This window comes from Scyliorhinus torazame, chromosome 24, assembly GCF_047496885.1.
Source record: "Scyliorhinus torazame isolate Kashiwa2021f chromosome 24, sScyTor2.1, whole genome shotgun sequence".
Lineage (NCBI taxonomy): Eukaryota > Metazoa > Chordata > Chondrichthyes > Carcharhiniformes > Scyliorhinidae > Scyliorhinus > Scyliorhinus torazame.
Window position 1 is genome coordinate 34,107,644 of NC_092730.1, and position 25,380 is coordinate 34,133,023.

Below are 25,380 nucleotides of genomic sequence, written 5' to 3' on the forward strand. Positions count from 1 at the left end.
TGTAACTGTGCTCTCGGCTGTGTAACCGGGCTCTCTGCTGTGTAACCGTGCTCGCTGCTGTGTAACCGTGCTCTCTGCTGTGTAACTGTCCTCTCTGCTGTTACTGTGCTCTCTGCTTTGTAACTGTGCTCTCTGATGTGTAACTGGGCTCTCTGCTGTGTAACTGAGCTCTCTGCTGTGTAACCTTGCTCTCTGCTGCGTAACTGTGCTCTCTGCTGTGTAACCGTGCTCTCTCCTATATAACTGACCTCTCTTCTGTGTAACTGTGCTCTCTGCTGTGTAACTGAGCTCTCTGCTGTGTAACAGTGCTCTCTGCTGTGTAACTGAGCTCTCTGCTGTGTAACTGAGCTCTCTGCTGTGTAACTGAGCTCTCTGCTGTGTAACTGAGCTGTCTGCTTTGTAACCGTGCTCGCTGCTGTGTAACTGTGCTCTCTGCTGTGTAACCTTGCTCTCTGCTGTGGAACCGTGCTCTCTGCTGTGTAACCGTGCTCTCTGCTTTGTAACTGTGCTCTCTGCTGTGTAACCGGGCTCTCTGCTGTGTAACTGAGCTCTCTGCTGTGTAACTGAGCTCTCAGCTGTGTAACTGAGCTCTCTGCTTTGTAACCGTGCTCTCTGCTGAGTAACTGAGCACTCTGCTGTGTAACTGAGCTCTCTGCTTTGTAACCGTGCTCTCTGCGGTGTAACTGAGCTCTCTGCTGTGTAACTGAGCTCTCTGCTGTGTAAACGTGCTCGCTGCTGTGTAACTGTGCTCTCTGCTGTGTAACTGAGCTCTCTGCTGTGTAACTGAGCTCTCTGCTGTGTAACCGTGCTCGCTGCTGTGTAACTGAGATCTCTGCTGTGTAACCTTGCTCTCTGCTGTGGAACCGTGCTCTCTGCTGTGTAACCGTGCTCTCTGCTTTGTAACTGTGCTCTCTGCTGTGTAACCGGGCTCTCTGCTGTGTAACTGAGCTCTCTGCTGTGTAACTGAGCTCTCTGCATTGTAACCGTGCTCTCTGCTGAGTAACTGAGCGCTCTGCTGTGTAACTGTGCTCTCTGCTGTGTAACCGTGCTCGCTGCTGTGTAACTGTGCTCTCTGCTGTGTAACCTTGCTCTCTTCTGTGTAACTGAGCTCTCTGCTGTGTAATTGTGCTCACTGCTGTGTAACTGTGCTCTCTGCTGTGTAACTGTGCTCTCTGCTGTGTAACTGTGCTCTCTGCTGTGTAAATGTGCTCTCTGCTGTGTAACCTTGATCTCTGCTGTGTAACTGTGCTCTCTGCTGTGTAACTGGGCTCTCTGCTGTGTAACCGTGCTGGCTGCTGTGTAAATGTGCTCTCTGTTGTGTAACCTTGCTCTCTGCTATGTAACTGCACACTCTGCTGTGTAACGGAGCTCTCTGCTGTGTAACTGTGCTCTCTGCTGTGTAACTGTGCTCTCTGTTGTGTAACTGAGCTTTCTGCTGTGTAACTGTGCTCTCTGCTGTGTAACTGTGCTCTCTGCTGTGTAACTGTGCTCTCTGCTGTGTAACTGTGCTCTCTGCTGTGTAACCGTGCTGGCTGCTGTGTAACTGTGCTCTCTGCTGTGTAACTGTGCTCCCTGCTGTATAACTGTGCTCTCTGCTGTGCACTGTGCTCTCTGCTGTGTAACCGTGCAGTCTGCTGTGTAACTCTGCGCTCTGCTGTGTAACAGATCTCTCTGCTGTGTAACTGAGGTCTCTGCTGTTTAACCGTGCTCCCTGCTGTGTAACCGTACTCTCTGCTGTGTAACTGTGCTCTCTGCTGTGTAACTGTGCTCTCTGCTGTGTAACTGAGCTCTCTGCTGTGTAACTGAGCTCCCTGCTGTGTAACTGTTCTCTCTGTCGTGGAACCGTGACTGCCGGTGACAGATCTTCACTGTGGTTGTGACAAATCATTACCTGTTGTGTAAATGTGTTCCCAGTTGTGGAAATATGATCCGTCTGAAGCAGAACCTTTCTCGGCCATTACTGAGACGAAATTTAATTTCCAGAGTTATTAAATGTTGTCACGAAAGGTGAGTTCAGGCCTCTGGATTCCCAGTCCAGCGACATAACCTTGTGTTCCTGTTATGAATACAATTCATTCAGCGTCAATATTTTCATGGAAGCGCCCACGACCCTAGGATTAAGGATCCCATGCTCCACCGACTGAGCTAGCCGGGCTGGTGCTGCACTATCTCTTAAACCTCTTCTGGAAGAGAGTTGCTGCGGTGCTCATTCGGAGTGTCAGTGCTGACTGGTTGGGCCGAATGGCCTACTTCTGAGCTGGATATTCTACGATTCTATGATACAAGGAGGTTGATGCGGTGGTGTCCTTCTGCCATACTGCCCACTCCTGACACCATGTAGAAATGCTGCTCTCTCAATGACTGGCGACCAAGGAGTTGTAATAAAAAATAACTGATTTAATAATTGAGCAGGTCCTCCTGGCTTGTGCTCTGACCGCGATCCGGGGAACTGCCGGAATCCCGACACGTGATCATGTTAGATGCGTCATCAGGTCATCATGTGACCATTCGGCCTGCACAGGTCTCCTTCTGTGCTGTAATTTCTAGATTTCATAATTTAAAATTTCTTCCAGAATGGAAAGTGTGGTCCTGTTCCATTTGAATTTCTAATAGATTTCCAATCAGTGGAATTGTGCGTTTAGGGAGCTGAGGTTTTCGATTCTCTCAAGGCTTCTCTCCAAATCCAATGGCCATTTTCCACGAAGATTCAACCCCTCCTCACGTAAACCACGGGGCCCCGTTGATCGTTTGAATACAACAACTTCCTGGAGTGATTCCAGGCTGGTTTTAGAATGTATTCCATCGACCAAATTATTAATGAATGACTCACTGGACCCAGCTGCGATGGCCGAGTGGTTAAGGCGTTGGGATTGAAATCTATTGGGGTTTCCCCGCGCAGGTTCGAGCTCTGCTCGCAGCGACTGTGATTCGAGATGTTTGTTGAATTCCCCGCGCCAGCCGTTGAGTCGGGAATAAATCGGAATGTTTGTAAATGAACGGTTTGAACCTATATCGAGTTTAGTCAGATATTTAACATTTTTTGGGAAACTGAACGAAATATAAAGAATCTCGCACTCAAAACAACAATCAATAAAGAATAACGTTTCCTGCAACGTTTGGAAGGAGAAGCAGCAACGGCAGCGAATGGAAACGTGGTTCGGTTTCATTCAGGTGAATGTATTTCTGGGAAAAAAGATCGTGGTAGAAATGGAACATATTTTATCTCTCTATCTGTTTCTTTGTTTCTTTCTCTCTCCCTCACTCACTGTTTTTGTGCTTCTCCGGGGACTGATTGGATACACAGTGAAACTCAGCCCCATCTCATCCCAACTCTTTTGGACGAATACGTCCTGGTGATGGACGGTCCTGAATCAGTGGAAGAATCGACAAACTATTCCATTCTTGGCTCTGTGAGAAGTTCCATTCCTGGTTGTGAGGTGGTTCTGGGATAAAGGGATCGAGAGAGAATGAGGTGACTGCAGTCTGACTCTTACTCTGAAAACCAGTTAGTGCGCCCTTGTACAAAGTGGATGTGTCTGAGAACAGGAGGAAAGCAGATCATGGGCCTGTGATTGATTTTATTGAGCCGGACCTTGAAAAGTGAAGCTGCCTGTCTGAGAACTGGTAAGGAATTACGGCTGACATTGAAACGGTTCATCTTGAATTAGTTACAGCAAATCGATTCTTTCAGAGGTGTTGGTGTGTTGTTTTCAGAGACACTGTCATAGTTTCTGAAAATATGATTTCTGCTTGTTTTTGTTTTGTTCAGTAATTAGGGGAATCTATTTGGAGCGGGTGCAGTTGGTCAATATCTGTGCCTCTTGCTTGGCAGCTCCCGGGAAGCAGCAGCTCCATTCCTATCGGGATCTGTGGACACAATCAGGAGACCCAAACTATTGCGCACTGCTGCCATCTCCTGGCTGAAAGCAAGTTGTGCAACAAGGTAACGATGTATTCGTGACACGTTTCAATTGGAGCAAAATAACATTAACATGGTTAAATATTATCATTGTAGTAATCACATTTAAATCCCCAGATATCTGATTTCTGACTGAGCGACCCAGCTCATCCCGATCTATCGGAAAATGAAAGATTCCCATTACAGCCCTATTGGTTACAAGAATATCCAATCTCTGATTTCAAACATTCCCCCGCTTCATTGTTTGTGTATTCGTTCTGTAAATACCGAGGGGGTGACATTACCCGGGGACAGGTGGTGGTATAGTGGAGACTGTCCCAGCATTTGACCCAGCTTCAGTTCCTGGCCATCACAGTGGTGAATTATTTAATTAAATATCGCAGGTCAGGACGGAAAAGGAGGGGACACTCCTCATATAAAATTCACCAACTGTTCTCATCACCCATGGGTTTCTTATCTAATAACCAGCATCAATTTGTTTTGCGTGGAAACATGGTTTAAATAAACAACAATCTTCAACATTAATAACTAAGTTCTCAGTCTGAAACAAGAGTAAATAGGTGGGTTAAACGGGCCAGAATACGAGCCACGCAAAGTTCCGTATACAGAATGAGCTTAAAACACTCCTAGTGGCTGAATAAATAAATCACTAAGTAAGTTACATAATTAATACCAGTAAATAGTTATTACTGAAACAGGATGAAAAGAGCAGCACCAGGACACAAGGACAAGGTAAGGTCTCAGATCAGAGTAAGAGTCCTATGTAATGACACACAGAACATCAGAAATAAATTGCATAAATAAATTTATTGCGGACTGGTGCCATCTCCTGACTGAACGGGAGCCGTGTGACACGGACACTTTCATTGTGGGGCGTTTTAAATTGGAGTGAAATGCACGCAAACAACATGAATTTCTTTCTGCTCACTGTGCCCAGTTATAGTGATCTGTATTAAACAGCAGGAGCGGGACCCGCAGTCTTCCCCTTCTTTTAAAAGAATTTAGAGTAACCAAATCATTTTTCCCAATTAAGTGGCAATTTAGCGTGGCCAATCCACCTGGTTTGCACATCTTTGGATTCTGGGGACGGAACCCACGCAAACACGGGAGAATGTGCAAACTCCTCACGGACAGTGACCCAGAGCTGGGATCGAATCTGGGACCTCGTCGCCGCGAGGCAGTAGTGCTAACCACTGTACCACCGCGCTGCCCTCGCAGTCTTCACCTTCCCGGTGAGTCTGAATTTCAGTTTGGGGGTTTCAGAGAGAGCGGATGGTATTGTGCAAACTGAAGTCACTTTTCCTGTGAATGGAGCCGGTTAAAGAGCCCTGGCCGGCCTGAGAGTCCCCGAACCCTGGGTCAGTGGGATCCTGGAGACAAGGCAGATCCCAGAGAAAGGGAAATAGATTAGAGATAGAGGGCGGATAGGAAAAGCGAGGAAGGGTGAGAGGGGGGGAAAGGAGGTGAGTGACACAATGGGGGATATTGTGAGAGGAACAGATGGAGGGAACTGGAGGTAGGGAGGCAGCTGGAGGCAGGATTCCCCTTTATTTATCCTGATCATTACCACTTCAAATAATTCGAAAAGATTGTCATGCATGATGTGCCCTTCTTGAAGCCATGCTGAATCTGTTTCATTATGTTATATATTGCTAAATGTTCTGCTATTATATCCTTTATAATAAGAACATAAGAACTAGGAGCAGGAGTAGGCCATCTGGCCCCTCGAGCCTGCTCCACCATTCAATGAGATCATGGCTGATCTTTTGTGGACTCAGCTCCACTTTCCGGCCCGAACACCATAACCCTTAATCCCTTTATTCTGCAAAAATAATGTACTCTAACAGTTTCCACATGACAGATATTATGCTAACTAGCATTTAGTTATCTGTTTCTGTCTCCCTCCCTTTTCGAATAAGGGTGTTATGTTGGCAGTTTTCCATAAAGAACAGTACAGCACAGGGACAGGCTCTCCGGCACTCCAAGCCTGCGCTCATTGTGATGCCTGTCTGAAGTAAACACGCTGCGATTTTCCAGAATTTAAGGATTCATGGAAGATTTTCACCAGTGCATCCTTTTCATCGATGAGAAGTTGGTAAGAAGGTTCTGAATGTGCAGCCTGGTTTGCAATATTGGAAATACATCTTCCGGAAGCACACTCTTCACCACTGATACCACTCCAGTCAATCTCCACTGCACAATCTCCTCGGTCTTGGCGGTTTTCCAAAGGATTTGTTTGAACCCTCGCAAGGATCTAACAATCCACAGGAATGCCATATGACTCCAATTCTTTGAATCCCATCTATCAAAGCAATTTTGACAACATTTGACACATTATAGACAACGACATGCTTCCTTCAATGTTAATCTCCTTAATGACATCAAATACAATTGGCCTGAAATCTCTATTGAATAAATAATCAGCAAATTCTGCAGTCAGTCCAGGAACAACCCGTGCCTTCATTCCACATATTGTTACTTTCATTTCCCTAATCCTACTTCTTTATCACAAAGGTTTCTTTAAACTCCCTTCAATAAAAGTGCTCACTGTCCTCATCGACCATTCGTAAATGTTTTCTTTTGTCTCAAACTTATGTCAAAGAGGAACGAGAACGACTGGCTGTAGGTAATGTTCACATGTCATGTGGACGAGATGTGATGCAGCTGAGGATGCTGAGTGATGTAATAGTGGACATTGTGAAGTTACTGGCCAGAAACTTCCGAATTCTATTTGATTTTTTAATGGACAGCTACAATCCACTTGTTTATTCCAGGACACAACAATGAATAAAGTGAATCAATGCTGAACAGTTTCTAACATCCCAATCCTCCAGCGTGTTCTTATTGACAAACCGGTCCTGGATTGAAGTTTTTTGCTTAAAGAATGAGACCACCACCTCCTGGGAATACAGCAGCGATTCCTCGAGGACCTGAGCTGTAAACGTGAAATTCAGTGAAAGGATTTCACCCTCCGTACGGAATCTGATCACCACCTCAACCCCAACATTCAGCTTGAGTGGGCAGGCAAGACAATTTCCTTCCCCCAGCCCCCCACACAGACTGGGTAATATCCCAAACTCGTATCCTGCTATTATCACATTGCTCCACAACATCGCTCTCTTCCCAAAACTCCAGGAATCTCACCCCAAATCCTCAAACCTATTATTCTGTATTCAAACAACATTTTGTCCCCTGACTAAGTTCATCCTGGGAAGAGAGGTTTGGTATTCCGAGTTCCTCTGCAGATATCCGGTTTTTGTTTAATGACCAAAAGAGGCCTAAAACCTGAAAGAAAGCCTCTATCATAGCCCTGTGAGCATGTCTCAAATAGACGGTGCAGTCAATACCTTCAGAGTAGATAACAATGGAGAGAACTGTGAGGAATTTCAGCGTCAACATTCGGTGGAAATAAAGGATTCAAAAGAAAACATTATTTTAACTACTGAACAGATTCTCTGGGAGCAGGACTGAAGTCAAAGGGAAAAATCCAGCTGATTTCTAGTCGAAAGCATTTACCATTGGACTGAATTCAGTCCTTGTGTTAAAATGTCTGTAAATTATCCACTGGAAAGTGAAGGACAATTTAAACCTGCAATTCTGGAAGAAAGACAGATTTTGCACTGTTGTATTCTTTGTGGAGAATTACAGAACAACGAGATCTAGGGGTACAAGTTCGGAGCGCCTTGTAGGTAAAGTCGCAGGTGGACAGGGTGGTGAAGAAGCCATTCAGCAGGCTCGGTTTTATTGGTCAGGATATTGAATATTGACGCTGTACAATACATTGGTAAGAGCACACACGAAATACTATGTTCAGTTCTAGTCACCCTATTATGGGAAGTATATTGGTAAACTGGAAAGAGTCCCGAAGAGAGTTACGAGGATGCTACCAGGACTTGGTCCCCTGGGTTATAAGGAGAGACTGGACAGGCTTGGATTTTTCCCCTGGAGCGTCGGAGGCTTCGAGGTGAACTGATAGAGGTCTATAAAACAATGAGGAGCATAGATCAGGCAGATAGTCAACATATTTTCCCAAAGGTAGAGGAGCCTAAAGGGCATAGGTTTAAGGTGAGAGGGGAGAGGTGCCAAAGAGACCAGAGAGGATTTGCTTTCACGCGGATGGTGGTGAGCATCCGAAATGGGCTGCCAGAGGCAGTGTAGAATCGGTACAATGTTTTCCTGTAAAATACAATGAGATATTTACCTGGGCAGGGTGGATATAGAGGGACATGGATCAAATATGGGCAAGTGGGACTAACATGGTGATAGAAACTGGGCACCATGGACAAGCTGGGCCGAAGGACCTGTTTCCATGCTGTAAACATCTATGACCCTGTGACTTTATGGAGGAAGTGTTCAATCACACAGATCAGGTCAAACGCAGTGACACTCTGCTGGGATTGATCTAAGCTACAGAGTGTGAGGATGTTTAGCTGAACAAACCGGAATGCTTGAAATATTTTACGGTTCCGTGGTATCACTGACAAGAGAAATAGTTAACATTTCAGATCCTGACCTTTCAATGGAACGACCTATTCCACCGTCCACAGAAGCTGCCGGATCAGCTGAATATTTGCAGCATTTTCTGTCTTTGTTCCAGATTTGCAGCATCCGCAGTATTTTCCTGTTGGCCCAAAGGACAATGAGTTGCCTTTCCTGCACTGAGGGTTATTGCAGGTCTCTCTGGCTGTGATTTTCACTGATTATCCATCTCTGGGACCTTTATTAATCAATAGGACTGCCGTTTGTGGAGGGTTTCTGAAATCCTGTCAGGGAGCTGGAGTTAAAATACACGGAGCCCTTACTCAATCTAAATGTAGGGCAGAACAGTCTCGAGGTGCTCAACGACCAGCCCAGTTTGTTTGTTCCTGTGAATACAACAGGATATAAACACAGACAGCTGCAAACACATGTTGCATTTCATTCATAAAGTCATCGAATCAGACAGCAGAGAAATGGCCCTTCAGCCCATCGCATCTGTGCCGGTCAATAACAACCACCGAACCATTCTCATCCCATTCCCCAGCACTTGGAACATCGCCTCGTGTACCCTGGGATCGCAATTGCCCATCTAAACACTTCTTAGATATTATGAGGGTCTCTGCTCCACCAGCCTTTCAGGCAGCGAGTTCCAAACTCCCGCCTCCCTCCAGGGAAAGAGGTTTTCCAACAAACGGTTTCACAAGAAAAGCCTCTGCAGTCAGGAGCTGAAAAGGGAGAGATGACCCCTCTGTCATCTTGTACTCTGTGCCGCTATTAATAAAGTCATGACACTGTTTGATTTATAAACGACTCTTACAGCCTGCCCTGTCAGCTTCAATGATTTGTACACATGCCCCGCTGTTCCTGCACTCTTTCTTGTAAATAGACACTTTATTTTATATTGTTCTCTTCTGTTCTTCCTACAAAAATAAATCACTTCATTCCTTGTCTGCTACATGTCCTCCCATTGCACCAACCTGGCTGTGTCCTTCCGGAGTTTTAGTAGAATTTCTGTCGCGCTTTTTTACAACCATAGGGCGGCCCAAAACATTTCCAGGCAATGAAGTACTTTTGAAATGTCGTCACTGTGCGAATTACTGAACTTTTGAAATGCCTGTTGGACAACTACAGAAATCCTCATATGGGGATGGGAAAGCGCTGCAGGTGTGGCTCTGTGGCGCAACGGATAGCGCGTTGGACTTCTAGTCGCTGACGTGATGAGACATTCAAAGGTTGTGGGTTCGAATCCCATCAGAGTCGGATTTTCGGTTTGAAGAAATCAGTAACAGGTTTATCAATGTTCCGAGATAAGTGTAACTGCCGTCCCGAACTTCCTTCTGAAAAGTGACTCCAGTCACTCTCCGCTTTCCCATCTGAGCACAAAATATTTGTAAGCTGCTGACCAGAGTCAGTCTGTTCCCTCCTCAGACAAATATACCCGCGGGCAGTTTGTTCCTCACAGGCAGCTCCAAACAAGGATGATGTGAATCGACACCACTGAATGCTCACACCAACACGTTTATCTCAGCTGTAATGAACAGCTCATGTTGCAGCTTTAGATCAGACAGTGGAGGATTATCACAGGCTCTGTCAGACTGCATGTTCCTTCAGACAGGTTCAGGGGGAGATTTCTCACTTACCAGACTGGAGTTTCGATTCCATTCCCAGACCTTTCTTTTTCCTTGTCCTCTTGCTCATTTGCACTTTTCATTGTTCCATCAATGGTGGCCGCGTCTTCAGCTGTCTGAGCCTTGAGCTCTACAATTCATTCTAGAAAAATCTCCAGCTGTCTCTCCGCCGTCCAAGTGCAAAATGAATGAATGCAATTAGAAGCAAAAGACAAACAAACGGACGGGCAAGACACACTCCAAACAAAATGGAGAGAGATTTTATAATCTAAAATTACTGAGCTCGATGTTGAGGACGGAATTCTGTGGGAGGCTACTTAAATGTTGAGGTGGTTTTACTCGAGTTTCCGTTAATCTATATTGGAACACGGATGACCAAGGACAGAAAGGTGAGAGTGGGCAGGTGGAGAATTGAAATGACAAGTGGCAGGAAACTCAGAGTCAGGATTGTGGATTGACAGAGATTTCTCAAAGCGGTCACAGACTGTTATTTGACCTGTTGAAGTCGATGAGACCAAATTGTGGCAGCAAATACAGGAGCTTAAACTGAAAAGCACAAGTGTCTCACTGGTTCACTTGGGATGAGTGTTTTGGGCCCTTGGATAATGAGGAGGCAGGAGGTAAAAAGGCAGGAGTTGCATCTCCTGCACTTGCAAAGAAAGGTGCAGATAGAAAGTGAGCGGATATTGGCGGTGGAGCAGCGGTCGCGGAGGGGATTGTCCCTTCAGTCTGGTGAATGGGGAGAGCAGGGGAGGGTGTTTTTGATGATGTCATAAATGGTCCCTGGAATACGGAGACTGACGGGCTGCAAGGTGAGAACAAGCGGCACCAAATCAGTTCAGCTCGACTTACACAGGACACAACAATGTCAGTAACGGAAAGATCTTTTGGGATAAGAGCAAGAGTTTTGCAACATCGTTCACTTTTATTTCCATTTCCCACCTTAGCCGCTTTTCCTACAAATGTTGGCAGCGGTTGGATTTCCACCCGCATCCTCGAAGAGACTGAAACCTAAACCCATCTCCTCAGACCGCTCGGCCTCGCTATCCTAAAGGTTCATTGTTTCTGATACTGATGACTGGTGATTGGCATCTTGCTGTTTATCAGCTGAGTCCAGGATTTCACATTGAGAGAGAAGGAAATGATCCAATCACAGAGCTGGAACGCTGCTTCCAGTTTTCTCCCCACAGATGATGTTTCATTTCTGAGCGTTTCCAGCATTTCCTGTGTTTATTATTTATGATGATCAACATTTGAAGTAATTTGCTTTGTGATTTGTGAACATTCTGAGCTGAGTTCAGGGGACTCGGTTTCCAAAATATTTTAAAAGTTATTTGACGGCATGTGGGTGTCGCTGAATCCGTCAACATTTATTGTCCAAAATTAATTACCCTTAAGAATTTGGCGGTGACGTGAATCTTGAGCCACTGCAAGTCCATGTGGTGTATGTACACACACAGTGCTGTTAGGGAGGGAGTTCCGGGATTGTGAGCCAGCCACAGAAAGGGTGATATATTTCCCAGGATGGTATGTGTCTCGGAGTGGAACTTGCAGGTGGTCGCTGTTTCTCTGTATCTGCTCCCCTTGTGTTTCCAGGTGAGAGGTCCCGCGGGTTTGGATGGAGCCTCACGGAGGAAAAGTCAATATTAGGGGTGGGATTCGAACACACGCCTTCAGAAAAGTCTGCGACCTGAACACTCGGCCACACTGGGAAAAACATGGGTAACAGCAAATTCCTGCGGATGCTGGAATCTGAAACGAAAGAGAAAGTGCTGGAAAATGTCAGCAAGTCGAGCAGCATCTGTAGGGAGAGAAATGAGTTAACGTTTCGAGACCAATGACTCGGCTTTGACAAAGGGACATTGGACTCGAAAGGTTAGGTCTTTTCTCTCCCCACAGATGCTGCCGGACCTACTGAGATTTTCCAGCATTTTCTCTTCCGGCCACGCTGACACACTGATGTGATCGACCGGTGAAGTGGGGATTGGGCGAAGCCGACTCGATGAGCCTCCTCTTGCACTGGAGGGGCTATGTGATAACTTAAACATGGTGAAAGCGGCAGCGTCCGGACACAAGGACAAGGTAAGGTCTCAGGCCAGAGTAAGTGTCCTATGTGATGACACACAGAACATCAGAATTAAATTGGAGGAATACATTTATGGTGGACTCGTGCCATCTGGTGGCTGAACGGTAGCAGTGCGACACGGATACATTCATTCAGGAGCATTTTAAATTGGAGGGAAATAAGCTCCGCAGAGATTTCGTCAGTGAGCGATGGTGGTATAGTGGTGAGCATAGCTGCCTTCCAAGCAGTTGACCCGCGCTCGATTCCCGGCCATTGCAGTAATAATTTGGAAGCGAGGTTTTGCGCGACTTCGTGAGTTTCAAACCGAGAAAGAGAAACAGTTTCTAACTCAGAATGTAGGCGCAATTAGGGAGTGGAGTGAAATAAGTAACTTTCTCATCATTTTTAATATTGTTTCAATATGGACAGTGTTCCACTATTCACCCACAAGCCGTCAAACAACAGCTAAAAGCCGCAGCTTTTTCACTTCACCCTCATCAAGTGGACCAAACAGAGACACAACAGACACGTTACAGACCAGGATGGGATTTGAAGCCACGTGTACAGAGCACAATGGATTATTGTGCATCACCTTAACCACGTGGTACAGCTGCTTTACTTCAGGGCCCTTTAATAACCCTCAATCTAACTTCCTTGAGTTTGTTTCGCACAGTTGCTGATGTACAGAACACAGTCAAAGTGTAAATAAATAAAAATAATCTCTGAGTTCATTTGCGCTTGCGGCGCAACGGCAGCGCGCCTGACTCCAGGTCAGAAGGTTGCGTTGAAATCACATCAGGCGCACGGAATTTTTCTGCAGCCGGTTGCAGGAATTTCTCTCTGTGTGGGAATGTTCTCGAAATGACTCCATTCAAAAGCACGATGCAGGTAATATATTTCATATTTACCCGCTTGAGCAAATTTCTCAAATATCAGGAGATTCAAAGTCGTCCTGTTGAAGCAGAATGACAGTGAGTTCAGTAAGAAATGTTGACAAACAACAGCAATTTCTTTCTGCTCACTGTACACAGTTATAGTGATCTGTATTAAACAGCAGGAGCGGGAACCGCAGTCCGCAGTCTTCACCTTCACGGTGAGTCTGAATTTCCGTTTGGGGGTTTCAGAGAGAGTGGATGTCATTCCGGAAACTGAAGTCACTTTTCCTGTGAATGGAGCCGGATAAAGACCCCTGGCCGACCTGAGAGTCCCCGAGCCTCCATGAATCTTCACAGCTCACAGGGTGAAGGGCTTTTCCACTTTGAAAATGACCATGTCCGGCAGCTGGAGCTTTCCCTTGTATTTTCTGGGATCTGGGAAAGAGCGGATCATCAAAAAACAGAAATGAAACACAAATAATCGCAGTATTTTTTCACGTGGGCTAAACATCAGCTCAGATGTTACAGCCGGTGGCCGCGTGGCCTAATGGATAAGGCGTCTGACTTCGATGGTTCTATTGATGATGTGGAGATGCCGGCGTTGGACTGGGGTGAGCACAGTAAGAAGTCTTACAACACCAGGTTAAAGTCGAACAGGTTTGTTTCGATGTCACTAGCTTTCGGAGCGCTGCTCCTTCCTCAGGTGAATGAAGAGGTATGTTCCAGAAACATACTATCATCTATTGATGATATCAGACGATTGCAGGTTCGAGTCCTTCCGCGGTCGTTTTATACAGAAATCCGGTGGAACTTGTGCTGACAATCCAGTTTTCCCTCCTCTCTCATCTTAGTCTTTCGTTTACCCCCGAATGAATCTACAATATCTGATTGATTTGGATAAAGAATTGAATAAAATATTATGTATCAATCGGTTCAATACAATGCTGTGGAGGGAATTCTAATGTCCTCAGGAAGATGGTTACAGCCATAGATGTTTCAGCATGCACACTGGCCCTTCGGCCCAGCTTGACCATGCCGCCCAGTTTCTATCACGAAGCTAGTCCCACTTGCCCGCATTTAGCCCACATCCCTCTATATCCACCCGGGGGGGGGAGGGTCTTGACAGGATAAATGCTGAGAAGCTGGTTCACCATGTGGGAGGGTCTAGGACCAGAAGGAATAATCTCAGAGTAACTGGCCGCCCATTTCAACCAGAAATGAGGAGTAGTTTCTTCTCTAGGAGTATAGAGCATCTGTAGAAATGTTTGTATGAACCGAATATGGCTGTAGAGGGTGAACCATAGAATCATAGACGTTTACAGCATGGAAACAGGCCCTTCGGCCCAACCAGTCCATGCCGCCCAGTTTTTACCATTAAGCTAGTCCCAGTTGCCCGCACTTGGCCCATAACCCTCTATACCCATCTTACCCATGTAACTATCTAAATGCTTTTTGAAAGACACAATTGTACCCGCTTCTACTACTACCTCTGGCAGCCCATTCCAGACACTCACTACCCTCTGAGTGAAGAAATTGCCCCTCTGGGCCCTTCTGAATCTCTCCCCTCTCACCTTAAACCTATGCCCTCTAGTTTTAGACTCCCCTACCTTTGGGAAAAGATGTTGACTATCTACCTTATCTATGCCCCTCATTATTTTATAGACCTCTATAAGATCACCCCTAAGCCTCCTACGCTCCAGGGAAAAAAGTCCCAGTCTATCCAGCCTCTCCTTATAACTCAAACCATCAAGTCCCGGCAACATCCTAGTAAATCTTTTCTGCACTCTTTCTAGTTTAATAATATCCTTTCTATAATAGGGTGACCAGAACTGCACACAGTATTCGAAGTGTGGCCGTACCAATGTCTTGTACAACTTCAACAAGACGTCCCAACTCCTATATTCAATGTTCTGACCAATGAAACCAAGCATGCCGAATGCCTTCTTCACCACCCTGTCCACCTGCGACTCCACCTTCAAGGAGCTATGAACCTGTACTCCTAGATCTCTTTGTTCTATAACTCTCCCCAACGCCATACCATTAACTGAGTAGGTCCTGGCCTGATTCGATCTGCCAAAATGCATCACCTCACATTTATCTAAATTAAACTCCATTTGCCATTCGTCGGCCCACTGGCCTAATTGATCAAGATCCCGTTGTAATCCTAGATAACCTTCTTCACTATCCACTGTGCCACCAATCTTGGTGTCATCTGCAAACTTACTAACCATGCCTCCTAAATTCTCATCCAAATCATTAATATAAATCACAAATAACAGTGGACCCAGCACCGATCCCTGAGGCACACCACTGGTCACAGGCCTCCAGTTTGAAAAACAACCCTCTACAACCACCCTCTGCCTTCTGTCGTCCAGCCAATTTTGAATCCAATTGGCAACCTCACCCTGGATCCCGTGAGCTTTAACCTTCTGCAACAACCTACCATGCGGTACCTTGTCAAAGGCTTTGCTAAAGTCCATGTAGACAACGTCTACTGCACTGCCCTCATCTACCTTCTTGGTCACCCCCTCAAAAAACTCAATCAAATTTGTGAGACATGATTTTCCACGCTTAAAGCCATGCTGACTGCCCCGAATCAGTCCTTGCCTCTCTAAATGCTTGTAGATCCTGTCTCTCAGAATACCTTCTAGCAACTTACCTACTACAGATGTTAGGCTCACCGGTCTGTAGTTCCCAGGCTTTTCCCTGCTGCCCTTCTTAAACAAGGGCACAACATTCGCCACTCTCCAATCTTCAGGCACCTCACCTGTGGCTGCCGATGATTCAAATATCTCGGTTAGGGGACCCGCAATTTCCTCCCTAGCCTCCCACAACATCCTGGGATACATTTCATCAGGTCCCGGGGATTTATCTACCTTGATGCGCTTTAAGACTTCCAGCACCTCCTCCTCTGTAATATGCACACATCTCAAGACATCACTATTTATTTCCCTTAGTTTCCTAAAATCCATGCCTTTCTCTACCGTGAATACCGATGAGAAATATTCATTCAGGATCTCACCCAACTCTTGTGGCTCTACACATAGATGTCCTTGTTGATCCTTAAGAGGCCCGACTCTGTCCCGAGTTACTCTTTTCCCCTTTATGTATCTGTAGAATCTCTTTGGATTCTCCCTTGCATTATTTGCCAAAGCAATTTCATGTCCCCTTTTTGCCCTCCTGATTTCCCTCTTAACTCTATTTCGACAATCTCTATACTCTTCAAGGGATCTACTTGATCCCAGTTGCTTATGTACGTCATATGCCTCCTTCTTCTTTTTGACCAGAGTCTCAATATCTCGAGTCATCCAGGGTTCCCTACTTCTACCAGCCTTGCCCTTCACTCTAAAGGGAATGTGCTTACCCTGCACCCTGGTTAACACATTTTTAAAAGCCTCCCATTTACCAGCCGTCCCTTTGTCTGCCAATAGTCTCCCCCAATCTACGTCTGCAAGTTCCTGTCTGATACCATCAAAATTGGCCTTGCCCCAATTAAGAATTTTAACTCTTGGGCCAGACCTATCATTCTCCATAGCTATCTTAAAACTAATGGAATTATGGTCACTTGTCCCAAAGTGATCCCTCACTAGCACTTCTGTCACTTGCCCTTCCTTATTTCCCAAGACGAGGTCAAGTTTTGCCCCCTCTCTAGTCGGTCCATCCACATACTGAATGAGAAATTCCTCCTGAATACACTCAACAAATTTCCCTCCATCCAAGCCCCTAATGCTATGGCTGTCCCAGTCAATGTTGGGAAAGGTAAAGTCCCCTACTACTACCACCCAATTATTCTTGCAGCTATCTGTAATCTCCTTACATATTTGCTCCTCAATTTCCCGCTGACTATTTGGGGGCCTGTAGTACAGTCCTACCAAGGTGATCTCTCCCTTCTTATTTTTCAGTTCCACCCATATAGACTCAGTGGGCGAACCCTCGGATATATCCCCTCTAATTACTGCCGTGATGTTCTCCCTAATCAAAAACGTCACTCCCCCTCCTCTCTTACCTCCTGTTCTATCCTTTCTATAGCATCTGTACCCCGGAACATTGAGCTGCCAGTCCTGCCCCTCCCTTAGCCATGTTTCAGTCATAGCTATAATATCCCAGTCCCATGTGCCCGTCCATGCCCTGAGTTCATCCGCTTTGCCCGTCAGGCCCCTTGCATTGAAATAAATGCAGTTTAATGTAGACCTTCCTTGCTCTCTGCCCTGCTTTCTCTGGTCATGCTTTACACACTCTCCCTTCCTGCCTTTTGTTTCTGTCCCCACTGACTTCCTACATCGGTTCCCATCCCCCTGGCACATTAGTTTAAACCCTCCCCAACTGCACTAGCAAACACCCCCCCGAGAACATTGGTTCCAGTCCCACCCAGATGCAGACCGTCCGATTTGTACAGGTCCCACCTCCCCCAGAATCGGTCCCAATGTCCCAGGAATTTGAAACCCTCCCTCTTGCACCATCTCTCAAGCCACGTATTCATCCTAGCTATCCTGTCATTCCTACTCTGACTATCACGTGGCACTGGTAGCAATCCTGAGATTACTACCTTTGAGGTCCTACTTTTTAGTTTAACTCCTAACTCCCTAAATTCAGCTTGTAGGACCTCATCCCGTTTTTTACCTATATCGTTGGTGCCTATATGCACCACGACAGCTGGCTGTTCACCCTCCCCCTCCAGAATGCCCTGCAGCCGCTCCGAGACATCCTTGACCTTTGCACCAGGGAGGCAACATACCAACCTGGATTCTCATTTGCGTCCGCAGAAACGCCTGCCTATTCCCCTTACAATTGAATCCTCTATCACTATAGCTCTGCCACTCTTTTTCCCACCCTTCTGTGCAGCAGAGCCAGCCACGGTGCCATGAACCTGGCTGCTGCCACCTTCCCCTGGTGAGCCATCTCCCCCAACAGTTTCCAAAACGGTAAATCTGTTTTGGAGGGAGATGACCGCAGGGCATCCCTGCACTGCCTTCCTACTCTCCCTCTGTCTGTTGGTCACCCATTCCCTATCTGCCTCAGTAATTTTAATCTGCGGTGTGACCAACTCACTGAATGTGCTTTCCACAACTTCCTCAGCATCGCGGATGCTCCAAAGTGAGTCCATCCGCAGCTCCAGAGCCGTCAAGCGGTCAAACAGGAGCTGCAGTTGGACACACTTCTTGCAGATGAAGGAGTCAGGGACACCAGAAGGGTCCCTGACTTGCCACATCTCACAAGAGGAGCATGACACGGGTCTGAGCTCTCCTGCCATGACTTAAACCTGAAGTTAAATATCAACTACACTACACAGCTAAGAGAAAGTCAAAGAGAGAGAAATCACTTACCAGTTACAAGCCAATCACTTACCTGCTGGCTGTGATGTAATTGCTCCAGAGACTCCCTCACAGCTCTGCTTCTCTGCACCTCCTTCAGGTGAGCACCAAATTCCCTTAACTAGTTAATTAATTTACTTAATTAATTTGATTTTTTTTTTTTTGTCACTCCCCTCTTACCCGAACTCAGCCTTACCCAAACTCAGATACACTCTGTTTGCCTTCAGCACTCCGTTTCTATAGGCACTTCAGCCACACCCTTTGTATCCTTCCTGATTTACAGTCAGCCAATAGGCCTGCTCCCAAAACTGATCTCTCTCCCGAACAGCTGACCTGCAAGGTAAGGAAGTGGTTAAGCAGTACTTACCTCACCCACGGCGCGCCCTTTTAAACTGTCCCCTCTGCCTCGCAGCTCCCGCGCTTTTTGAAACTCCCGCGCTGTTTCCAAGGTCCCGGCTCCCTCTCTCTCCCGAACAGCTGACCTGCAAGGTAAGGAAGTGGTTAAGCAGTACTTACCTCACCCACGGCGCGCCCTTTTAAACTGTCCCCTCTGCCTCGCAGCTCCCGCGCTTTTTGAAACTCCCGCGCTGTTTCCAAGGTCCCGGCTCCCTCTCTCTCCCGAACAGCTGACCTGCAAGGTAAGGAAGTGGTTAAGCAGTACTTACCTCACCCACGGCGCGCCCTTTTAAACTGTCCCCTCTGCCTCGCAGCTCCCGCGCTTTTCGAAACTCCCGCGCTGTTTCCAAGGTCCCGGCTCCCTCTCTCTCCCGAACAGCTGACCTGCAAGGTAAGGAAGTGGTTAATCAGTACTTACCTCACCCACGGCGCGCCCTTTTAAACTGTCCCCTCTGCCTCGCAGCTCCCGCGCTTTTTGAAACTCCCGCGCTGTTTCCAAGGTCCGGGCTCTCTCTCTCTCCCGAACAGCTGACCTGCAAGGTAAGGAAGTGGTTAAGCAGTGGATCAGTTAATTTGTTGAAGGCTGCCACAGACAGATTTTTTTTAAATTTAGAGTACCCAAACATTTTTTCCAACTAAGGGGCAATTTTGCAACCAATCCACCGACCCTGCACATCTTTTGGTTGTGGGAGCGAAACGCACCCAAACACAGGGAGAATATGCAAACTCGACGCAGATAGTGACCCAGAGCTGGGATCGAACATGGCCCTTCGGTGCCGTGAGGCAGCTGTATAAACTACTGAACCACCGTGCTGCCCTTGAGACAGATTTTTAATCAGTAAAGGAAAGCAAGGATTATGGGGATAAGGCGGGATACTGGGTTTGGGGATTATATCAGTTCAGACATAACCTCTTTGAATGGTGGAGCAGACACGATTGGCCGAATGGGCCACTTCTGCTCCTCCGTCTTACACTGTAATGAGATCTTCTGATGAACTTGATTTCACGGCTGGGCGGCCGGTTCTGGAAAGACAAAATCTGCCAGCAGTGCCCCAAATGAAGCTGGCGTCTGTTTTGGAGTTTCTGAAGCCGCAAGTTTTCATGGTGCCAAACTCCTGCCCAAAACTGGTGTCGTGATTTAAATCGATTATCAGACAGAGGATTAGGAATATCGGTATAGAGAATGGTGCAAGAAGATTCACTCCTCAGTGCATTCCAGACCCGAAGCACTCGTTGTGCAAAAGTGCTTCTTTTTCAAACATCACATCTGCTTCCTTTGCAAATCAACGGAAATCTGTGCCCTCTCATTCTTGCTGTTTTTACTCGGGGGAACTGTTTCTCTCCAGTTACTCCGCCTAGCCCCCTCCTGATTTTGAACATCTCCATCATATCTCCTCTCTGCCTTATCCTCTCCAAGGAGAACGTTCCCAATATCTCCAATCTAGCCTCCTAAATGGAATCAATCCTGTAAACCTCTTCTGCACGCTGCCCAATACGTCCACAGCCTTCCAATATTGTGGCTCCCAGAGCTGTGCAAAATATTCCATCTGATGTCTAACTGGTGCCTTGTACAGATTCAGCATAACCTCCTTGCTCTTGTTCTCTTTTCCACTCGTAAATAAGCATAAGATTTGCTTTATTACCTGCTCTCTCCACCTGTCCACCTTCAATGATCTATCCACATACACACCCAGCTCTGTCTGCTCCTTCATCCCATAAATAGTTGAGGGGCAGCACGGTAGCATAGTGGTTAGCACTATGGCTTCACAGCGTCGGGTCTCAGGTTCGATTCCCGCTTTGTGTTCTCCGTGGGTTTCGGCTGGGAGCTCCGGTTTCCTCCCACACTCCAAAGATGTGCAGATTAGGTGGATCGGCCATGCTAAATTGCCCTTAGGTTAGATGGGGTTGCTGGGATGTGGGGATAGGGTGGAGGTGTGGGCTTCATGGGGGTGCTCTTTGAAAAACCGGTGCAGATGCTATCGTCCGAATGGCCACCTTCTGCACTGTAAATTGTGTGATTCTATACTTCCCTACCGAAATGCATCATCTCACACGTCTCCAGATTGAAAATCATCTTTTGTTGTTTGAAGTTCTAGACTGTCCGCGTCTCAGTTTTCAAAATTTCCAAGTCTGTACCATCCCCAAATTTGAAACTGTTCCCTGTACACCATGATCTACAAATTGTTATATATCAGGGAAAGCAAATGTTCCAGTAGGAACCCATGTGAAACACTACAAACCTTCTTCCAGTCCGAAAAGTCTCTATTGACCATTATATTCTGTTTCTGATTATTCAACCACATTTATATCCATATTGCTACTGTCCCTTTTATTCCAGGAGCTACACATTTCGCTAATTCTGTGCAGTTTTGGTTTCCTTATTTAGGGAAAGATGTAAATACGTTGGAAACGGTTCAGGAAGGTTTCCTCGATTGGTGGAGAGAATCCTTCGAGACAGGATATACTCCCATTTGGAAGCAAATGGACGTATTAGTGAGAGGCAGCATGGTTTTGTGTCTCACTAACTTGATAGAGTTTTTCGAAGAGGTCACAAAGATGATTGATGCAGGTAGGGCAGTGGATGTTGTCTATATGGACTTCAGTAAGGCCTTTGACAAGGTCCCTTATGGTAGAGTAGTATAAAAGGTGAAGTCACACCGGATCAGGGGTGAGCTGGCAAGGTGGATACAGAACTGGCTAGGTCATAGAAGGCAGAGAGTAGCAATGGAAGGGTGCTTTTCCAATTGGAGGGCTGGGACTAGTGTTGTTCTGCAGGGATCAGTGCTGGGACCTTTGCTGTTTGTAGTGTGTATAAATGATTTGGAGGGAAATGTAACTGGTCTGATTAGCAAGTTTGCAGATGACACAAAGGTTGGGGGAATTGCAGATAGCGACGAGGTCTGTCAGAGGATACAGTAGGATTTAGCCCGTTTTCCGACTTGGGCGGAGAGATGGCAGATGGAGTTTAATCCGGACAAATGTGAGGTAATGCATTTTGGAAGGTCTAATGCAGGTAGGGAATATACAGTATTGAAAGTCAGAGCGATGTATGTCTACAGGTCCAGAGGTCACTGAAAGGGGCAACACAGGTGGAGAAGGTAGTCAGAACGGCATACGGCATGCTTGCCTTCATTGACCGGGGCATTTAGTACAAGAATTGGCAAGTCATGTTGCAGCTGTGTAGAATCTTAGTTAGGCCACACTTGGCGTATCGTGTTCAATTCTGGTCGCCGCACTACCAGAAGGATGTGGAGGCTTTCGAGAGGGTGCAGAAGAGATTTACCAGGATGTTGCCTGTTATGGAGGGCATTAGCTATGAGGAGCGTTTGAATAAACTCGGTTTGTTCTCACTGGAACGACGGATGTTGAGGGGCGACCTGATAGAGGTCTACAAAACTATGAGGGGCATAGACAGAGTGGATAGTCAGAGGCTTTTCCCCAGGGTAGAGGGGTCAATTACTAGGGGGCATAGGTTTAAGGTGCGAGGGGCAAGATTTGGAGTAGATGTACGAGGCAAATTTTTAACACAAAGGGTAGTGGGTTCCTGGAACTCGCTACCGGAGGAGGTGGTGGAAGCAAGAACGATAGTGATATTTAAGGGGCATCTTGACAAATACATGAATAGGATGGGAATCGAGGGATACGGACCCAGGAAGTGTAGAAGATTTTAATTTAGTCGGGCAGCATGGTCGGCAGACGCTTGGAGGGCCGAAGGGCCTCTTCCTGTGCTGTAGTTTTCTTTGTTCTTTGTTGGTCTTTGAGCGGATTTGCTATTGAGGAAAGGTGAGACAGACTGCACTTGTTTCCAGTGGAGATGTGAAGTGTGACAGTTGATCAGATTGAAGTACAACAGATTTTGAATGGTCTTGACAAAGTGGACGTTGAATGGATGTCACTGCTTGTGGGTGAGAGCAGAACTACTGGGCAGCGAATAACAAGCAATTAACACGGTTTCGATTCCCGGCCATCGCAATAATGGTTTGATCGGAAGCGTTTGCGTGATTTCGTGGGTTTCACACTGAGGAAACAGAGCTGGAAGAAGAGGCTGGAGGGAGGACTCCGGGTAAAATTCCTCTTCTCTTGTAGTAAATAGTCTGGATGGATTGTTCACATCCGTCCGAGAGTGGAATCTGGGATCTCCGCTCTTATTCTGGTTTATTATTGGATATTGTTAAATATCCTTATTGCCCCTCTGTGGGATATTCCATAAGACCATAAGACATAGGAGTGGAAGTAAGGCCATTCGGCCCATCGAGTCCACTCCGCCATTCAATCATGGCTGATTTCAACTCCATTTACCCGCTCTCCCTCCATAGCCCTTAATTCCTCGAGAAATCAAGAATTTATCAACTTCTGTCTTAAAGACACTCAACATCCCGGCCTCCACCGCCCTCTGTGGCAATGAATTCCACATACCCACCACTCTCTGGCTGAAGAAATTTCTCCTCATCTCTGTTCAATAGTGACTCCCTTTAATTCTAAGGCTGTGCCCACGGGTCCTAGTCTCCCCTGCTAATGGAAACAACTCCCTTCATCCACCCTATCTAAGCCATTTAATATCTTGTAAGTTTCTGTTAGATCTCCCCTCAACCTCCTAAACTCCAATGAATATAATCCCAGGATTCTCAGACGTTCATCGTATGTTAGGCCTACCATTCCTGGGATCATCCGTGTGAATCTCCGCTGGAACCGCTCCAGTGCCAGTATGTCCTTCCTGAGGTGTGGGGCCCAATATTGCTCACAGTATTCTAAATGGGGCCTAACTAATGCTTTATAAAGCTTCAGAAGTACATCCCTGTTTTTATATTCCAAGCCTCTTGAGATGAATGACAACATTGCATTTGCTTTCTTAATTACGGACTCAACTTGCAAGTTTACCTTTAGAGAATCCTGGACTAGGACTCCCAAGTCCCTTTGCACTTCAGAATTATGAATTTTGTCACCGTTTAGAAAATAGTCCACGCCTCTATTCTTTTTTCCAAAGTGCAAGACCTCGCACTTGCCCACGTTGAATTTCATCAGCCATTTCTTGGACCACTCTGCTAAACTGTCTAGATCTTTCTGCAGCCTCCCCACCTCCTCCATACTACCTGCCCCTCCACCTATCTTCGTATCATCGGCAAACTTAGCCAGAATGCCCTCAGTCCCGTTATCTAGATCGTTAATATATAAAGAGAACAGCTGTGGTCCCAACACTGAAGTTATATTCTTGGAAGTTATTATATAAACTTTTCCTCTTCTCGCTGTTAAAGGATTTTCAAACATTGAAACACTCCTGGTTCTATCTTTACCAAATGCCATGACTGTGTTAATAAAACATAACCCATTCCAATCAGTGGAGATGTGATGTTGGCACCAATAAAACTCACGCACCACAGCAACAGGACTCTGTTTCCCGCCGAGAGCGTCGATTGAAGAGCTTCCAATTTCGTTACTTTGAACTTCACAGTGATGTAATGCTGTCTGCTTCATTCCCGGGACAATTTTCCGGATCACACTGGAAGCAACACTAATTTACTGAAAAGAAAATGCGGATGTGCTGAGGAAGAGCGACTTGTTTACTTTTGGTGTGAGTGAGAATAAAAATAGCAGAGGATGGTTCCGATACATCGACCTCCGGGTTATGGGCCCAGCACGCTTCCGCTGCGCCACTCTGCTCTTTTGTTCCACCGTGTCCACAATTGCTGTTCTGTGCCAGCCAGATAAGTATTCACTGCCTCCATTTTTTCCTTCAATCAAGAACCCACGTGTTGTGAATCTCACTCTGGCAGGACAATAACACGGAACATCAGCACGTCTGTAACAGACAGAGGACAGAGAAAGACACACCGAAAAGCAGGAAGAGACTATCAGGACAAACACACAATGACACACAGAATAGGTGCCGAGCAAACCAGCAAGATATTGAGATAGAACAACTAACTATTTAGTAAAATGTGTTTTCTGTTTTACAATGATAGGCCCCGTTTGTAAATATATATCCTGCTGTGCAATTGTGCTCTCCGTTGTGTAACCGTGCTCTCTGATGTGTAACTGCAAACTCTGATGTGTAACAGTGCTCCCGGCTGTGTAACTCTGCTCTCTGCTGTTTAACTGTGCTCTCTGCTGTGTAACTGCACACTCTGCTGTGTAACTGAGCTCTCTGCTGTGTAACTGTGCTTTCTGCTGTGTAACTGAGCTCTCTGCTGTGTAACTGTGCTTTCTGCTGTGTAACTGAGCTTTCTGCTGTGTAACTGAGCTCTCTGCTGTGTAACTGTGCTCTCTGCTGTGTAACTGTGCTCTATGCAGTGTAACAGAGCTCTCTGCTGTGTAACTGAGCTCTCTGCTGTGTAACTGTGCTTTATGCTGTGTAACTGTGCTCTCTGCTATGTAACTGTGCTCTCTGCTGTGTAACTGAGCTCTCTGCTGTGTAACTGAGCTCTCTGCTGTGTAACTGAGGTCTTTGCTGTTTAACCGTGCTTTCTGCTATGCAATTGAGCTACCTGATGTGTAACTGCATTCTCTGCTGTGTAACTGTGCACCCTGATGTGTAACTGCACACTCTGCTGTGTAACTGTGCTCTCTGCTGTGTAACTGTGCTCTCTGCTGTGTAACTGTGCTCCCTGCTGTGTAACTGTGCCCTCTGATGTGTAACCGTGCTCTCTCCTGTGTTACTGTGATCCCTGCTGTGTAAGTGCACACTCTGCAAGTGCACACTCTGCTGTGT

The 25,380-nt window shown here is 46.4% G+C and overlaps 2 non-coding genes across 2 annotated transcripts; both read left to right on the forward strand.

The window, feature by feature from the left end:
- The first annotated feature begins 2,838 nt into the window (after positions 1 to 2,838).
- On the forward strand, positions 2,839 to 2,920 carry trnas-uga (transfer RNA serine (anticodon UGA)). The gene has a single exon. It is a non-coding gene; the product is annotated as a tRNA-Ser (tRNA).
- A 6,646-nt stretch (positions 2,921 to 9,566) lies between these two features.
- Positions 9,567 to 9,658, forward strand: trnar-ucu (transfer RNA arginine (anticodon UCU)). Its single transcript is given in 2 exon segments — positions 9,567 to 9,603; positions 9,623 to 9,658. It is a non-coding gene; the product is annotated as a tRNA-Arg (tRNA).
- The last annotated feature ends 15,722 nt before the right edge of the window (positions 9,659 to 25,380 follow it).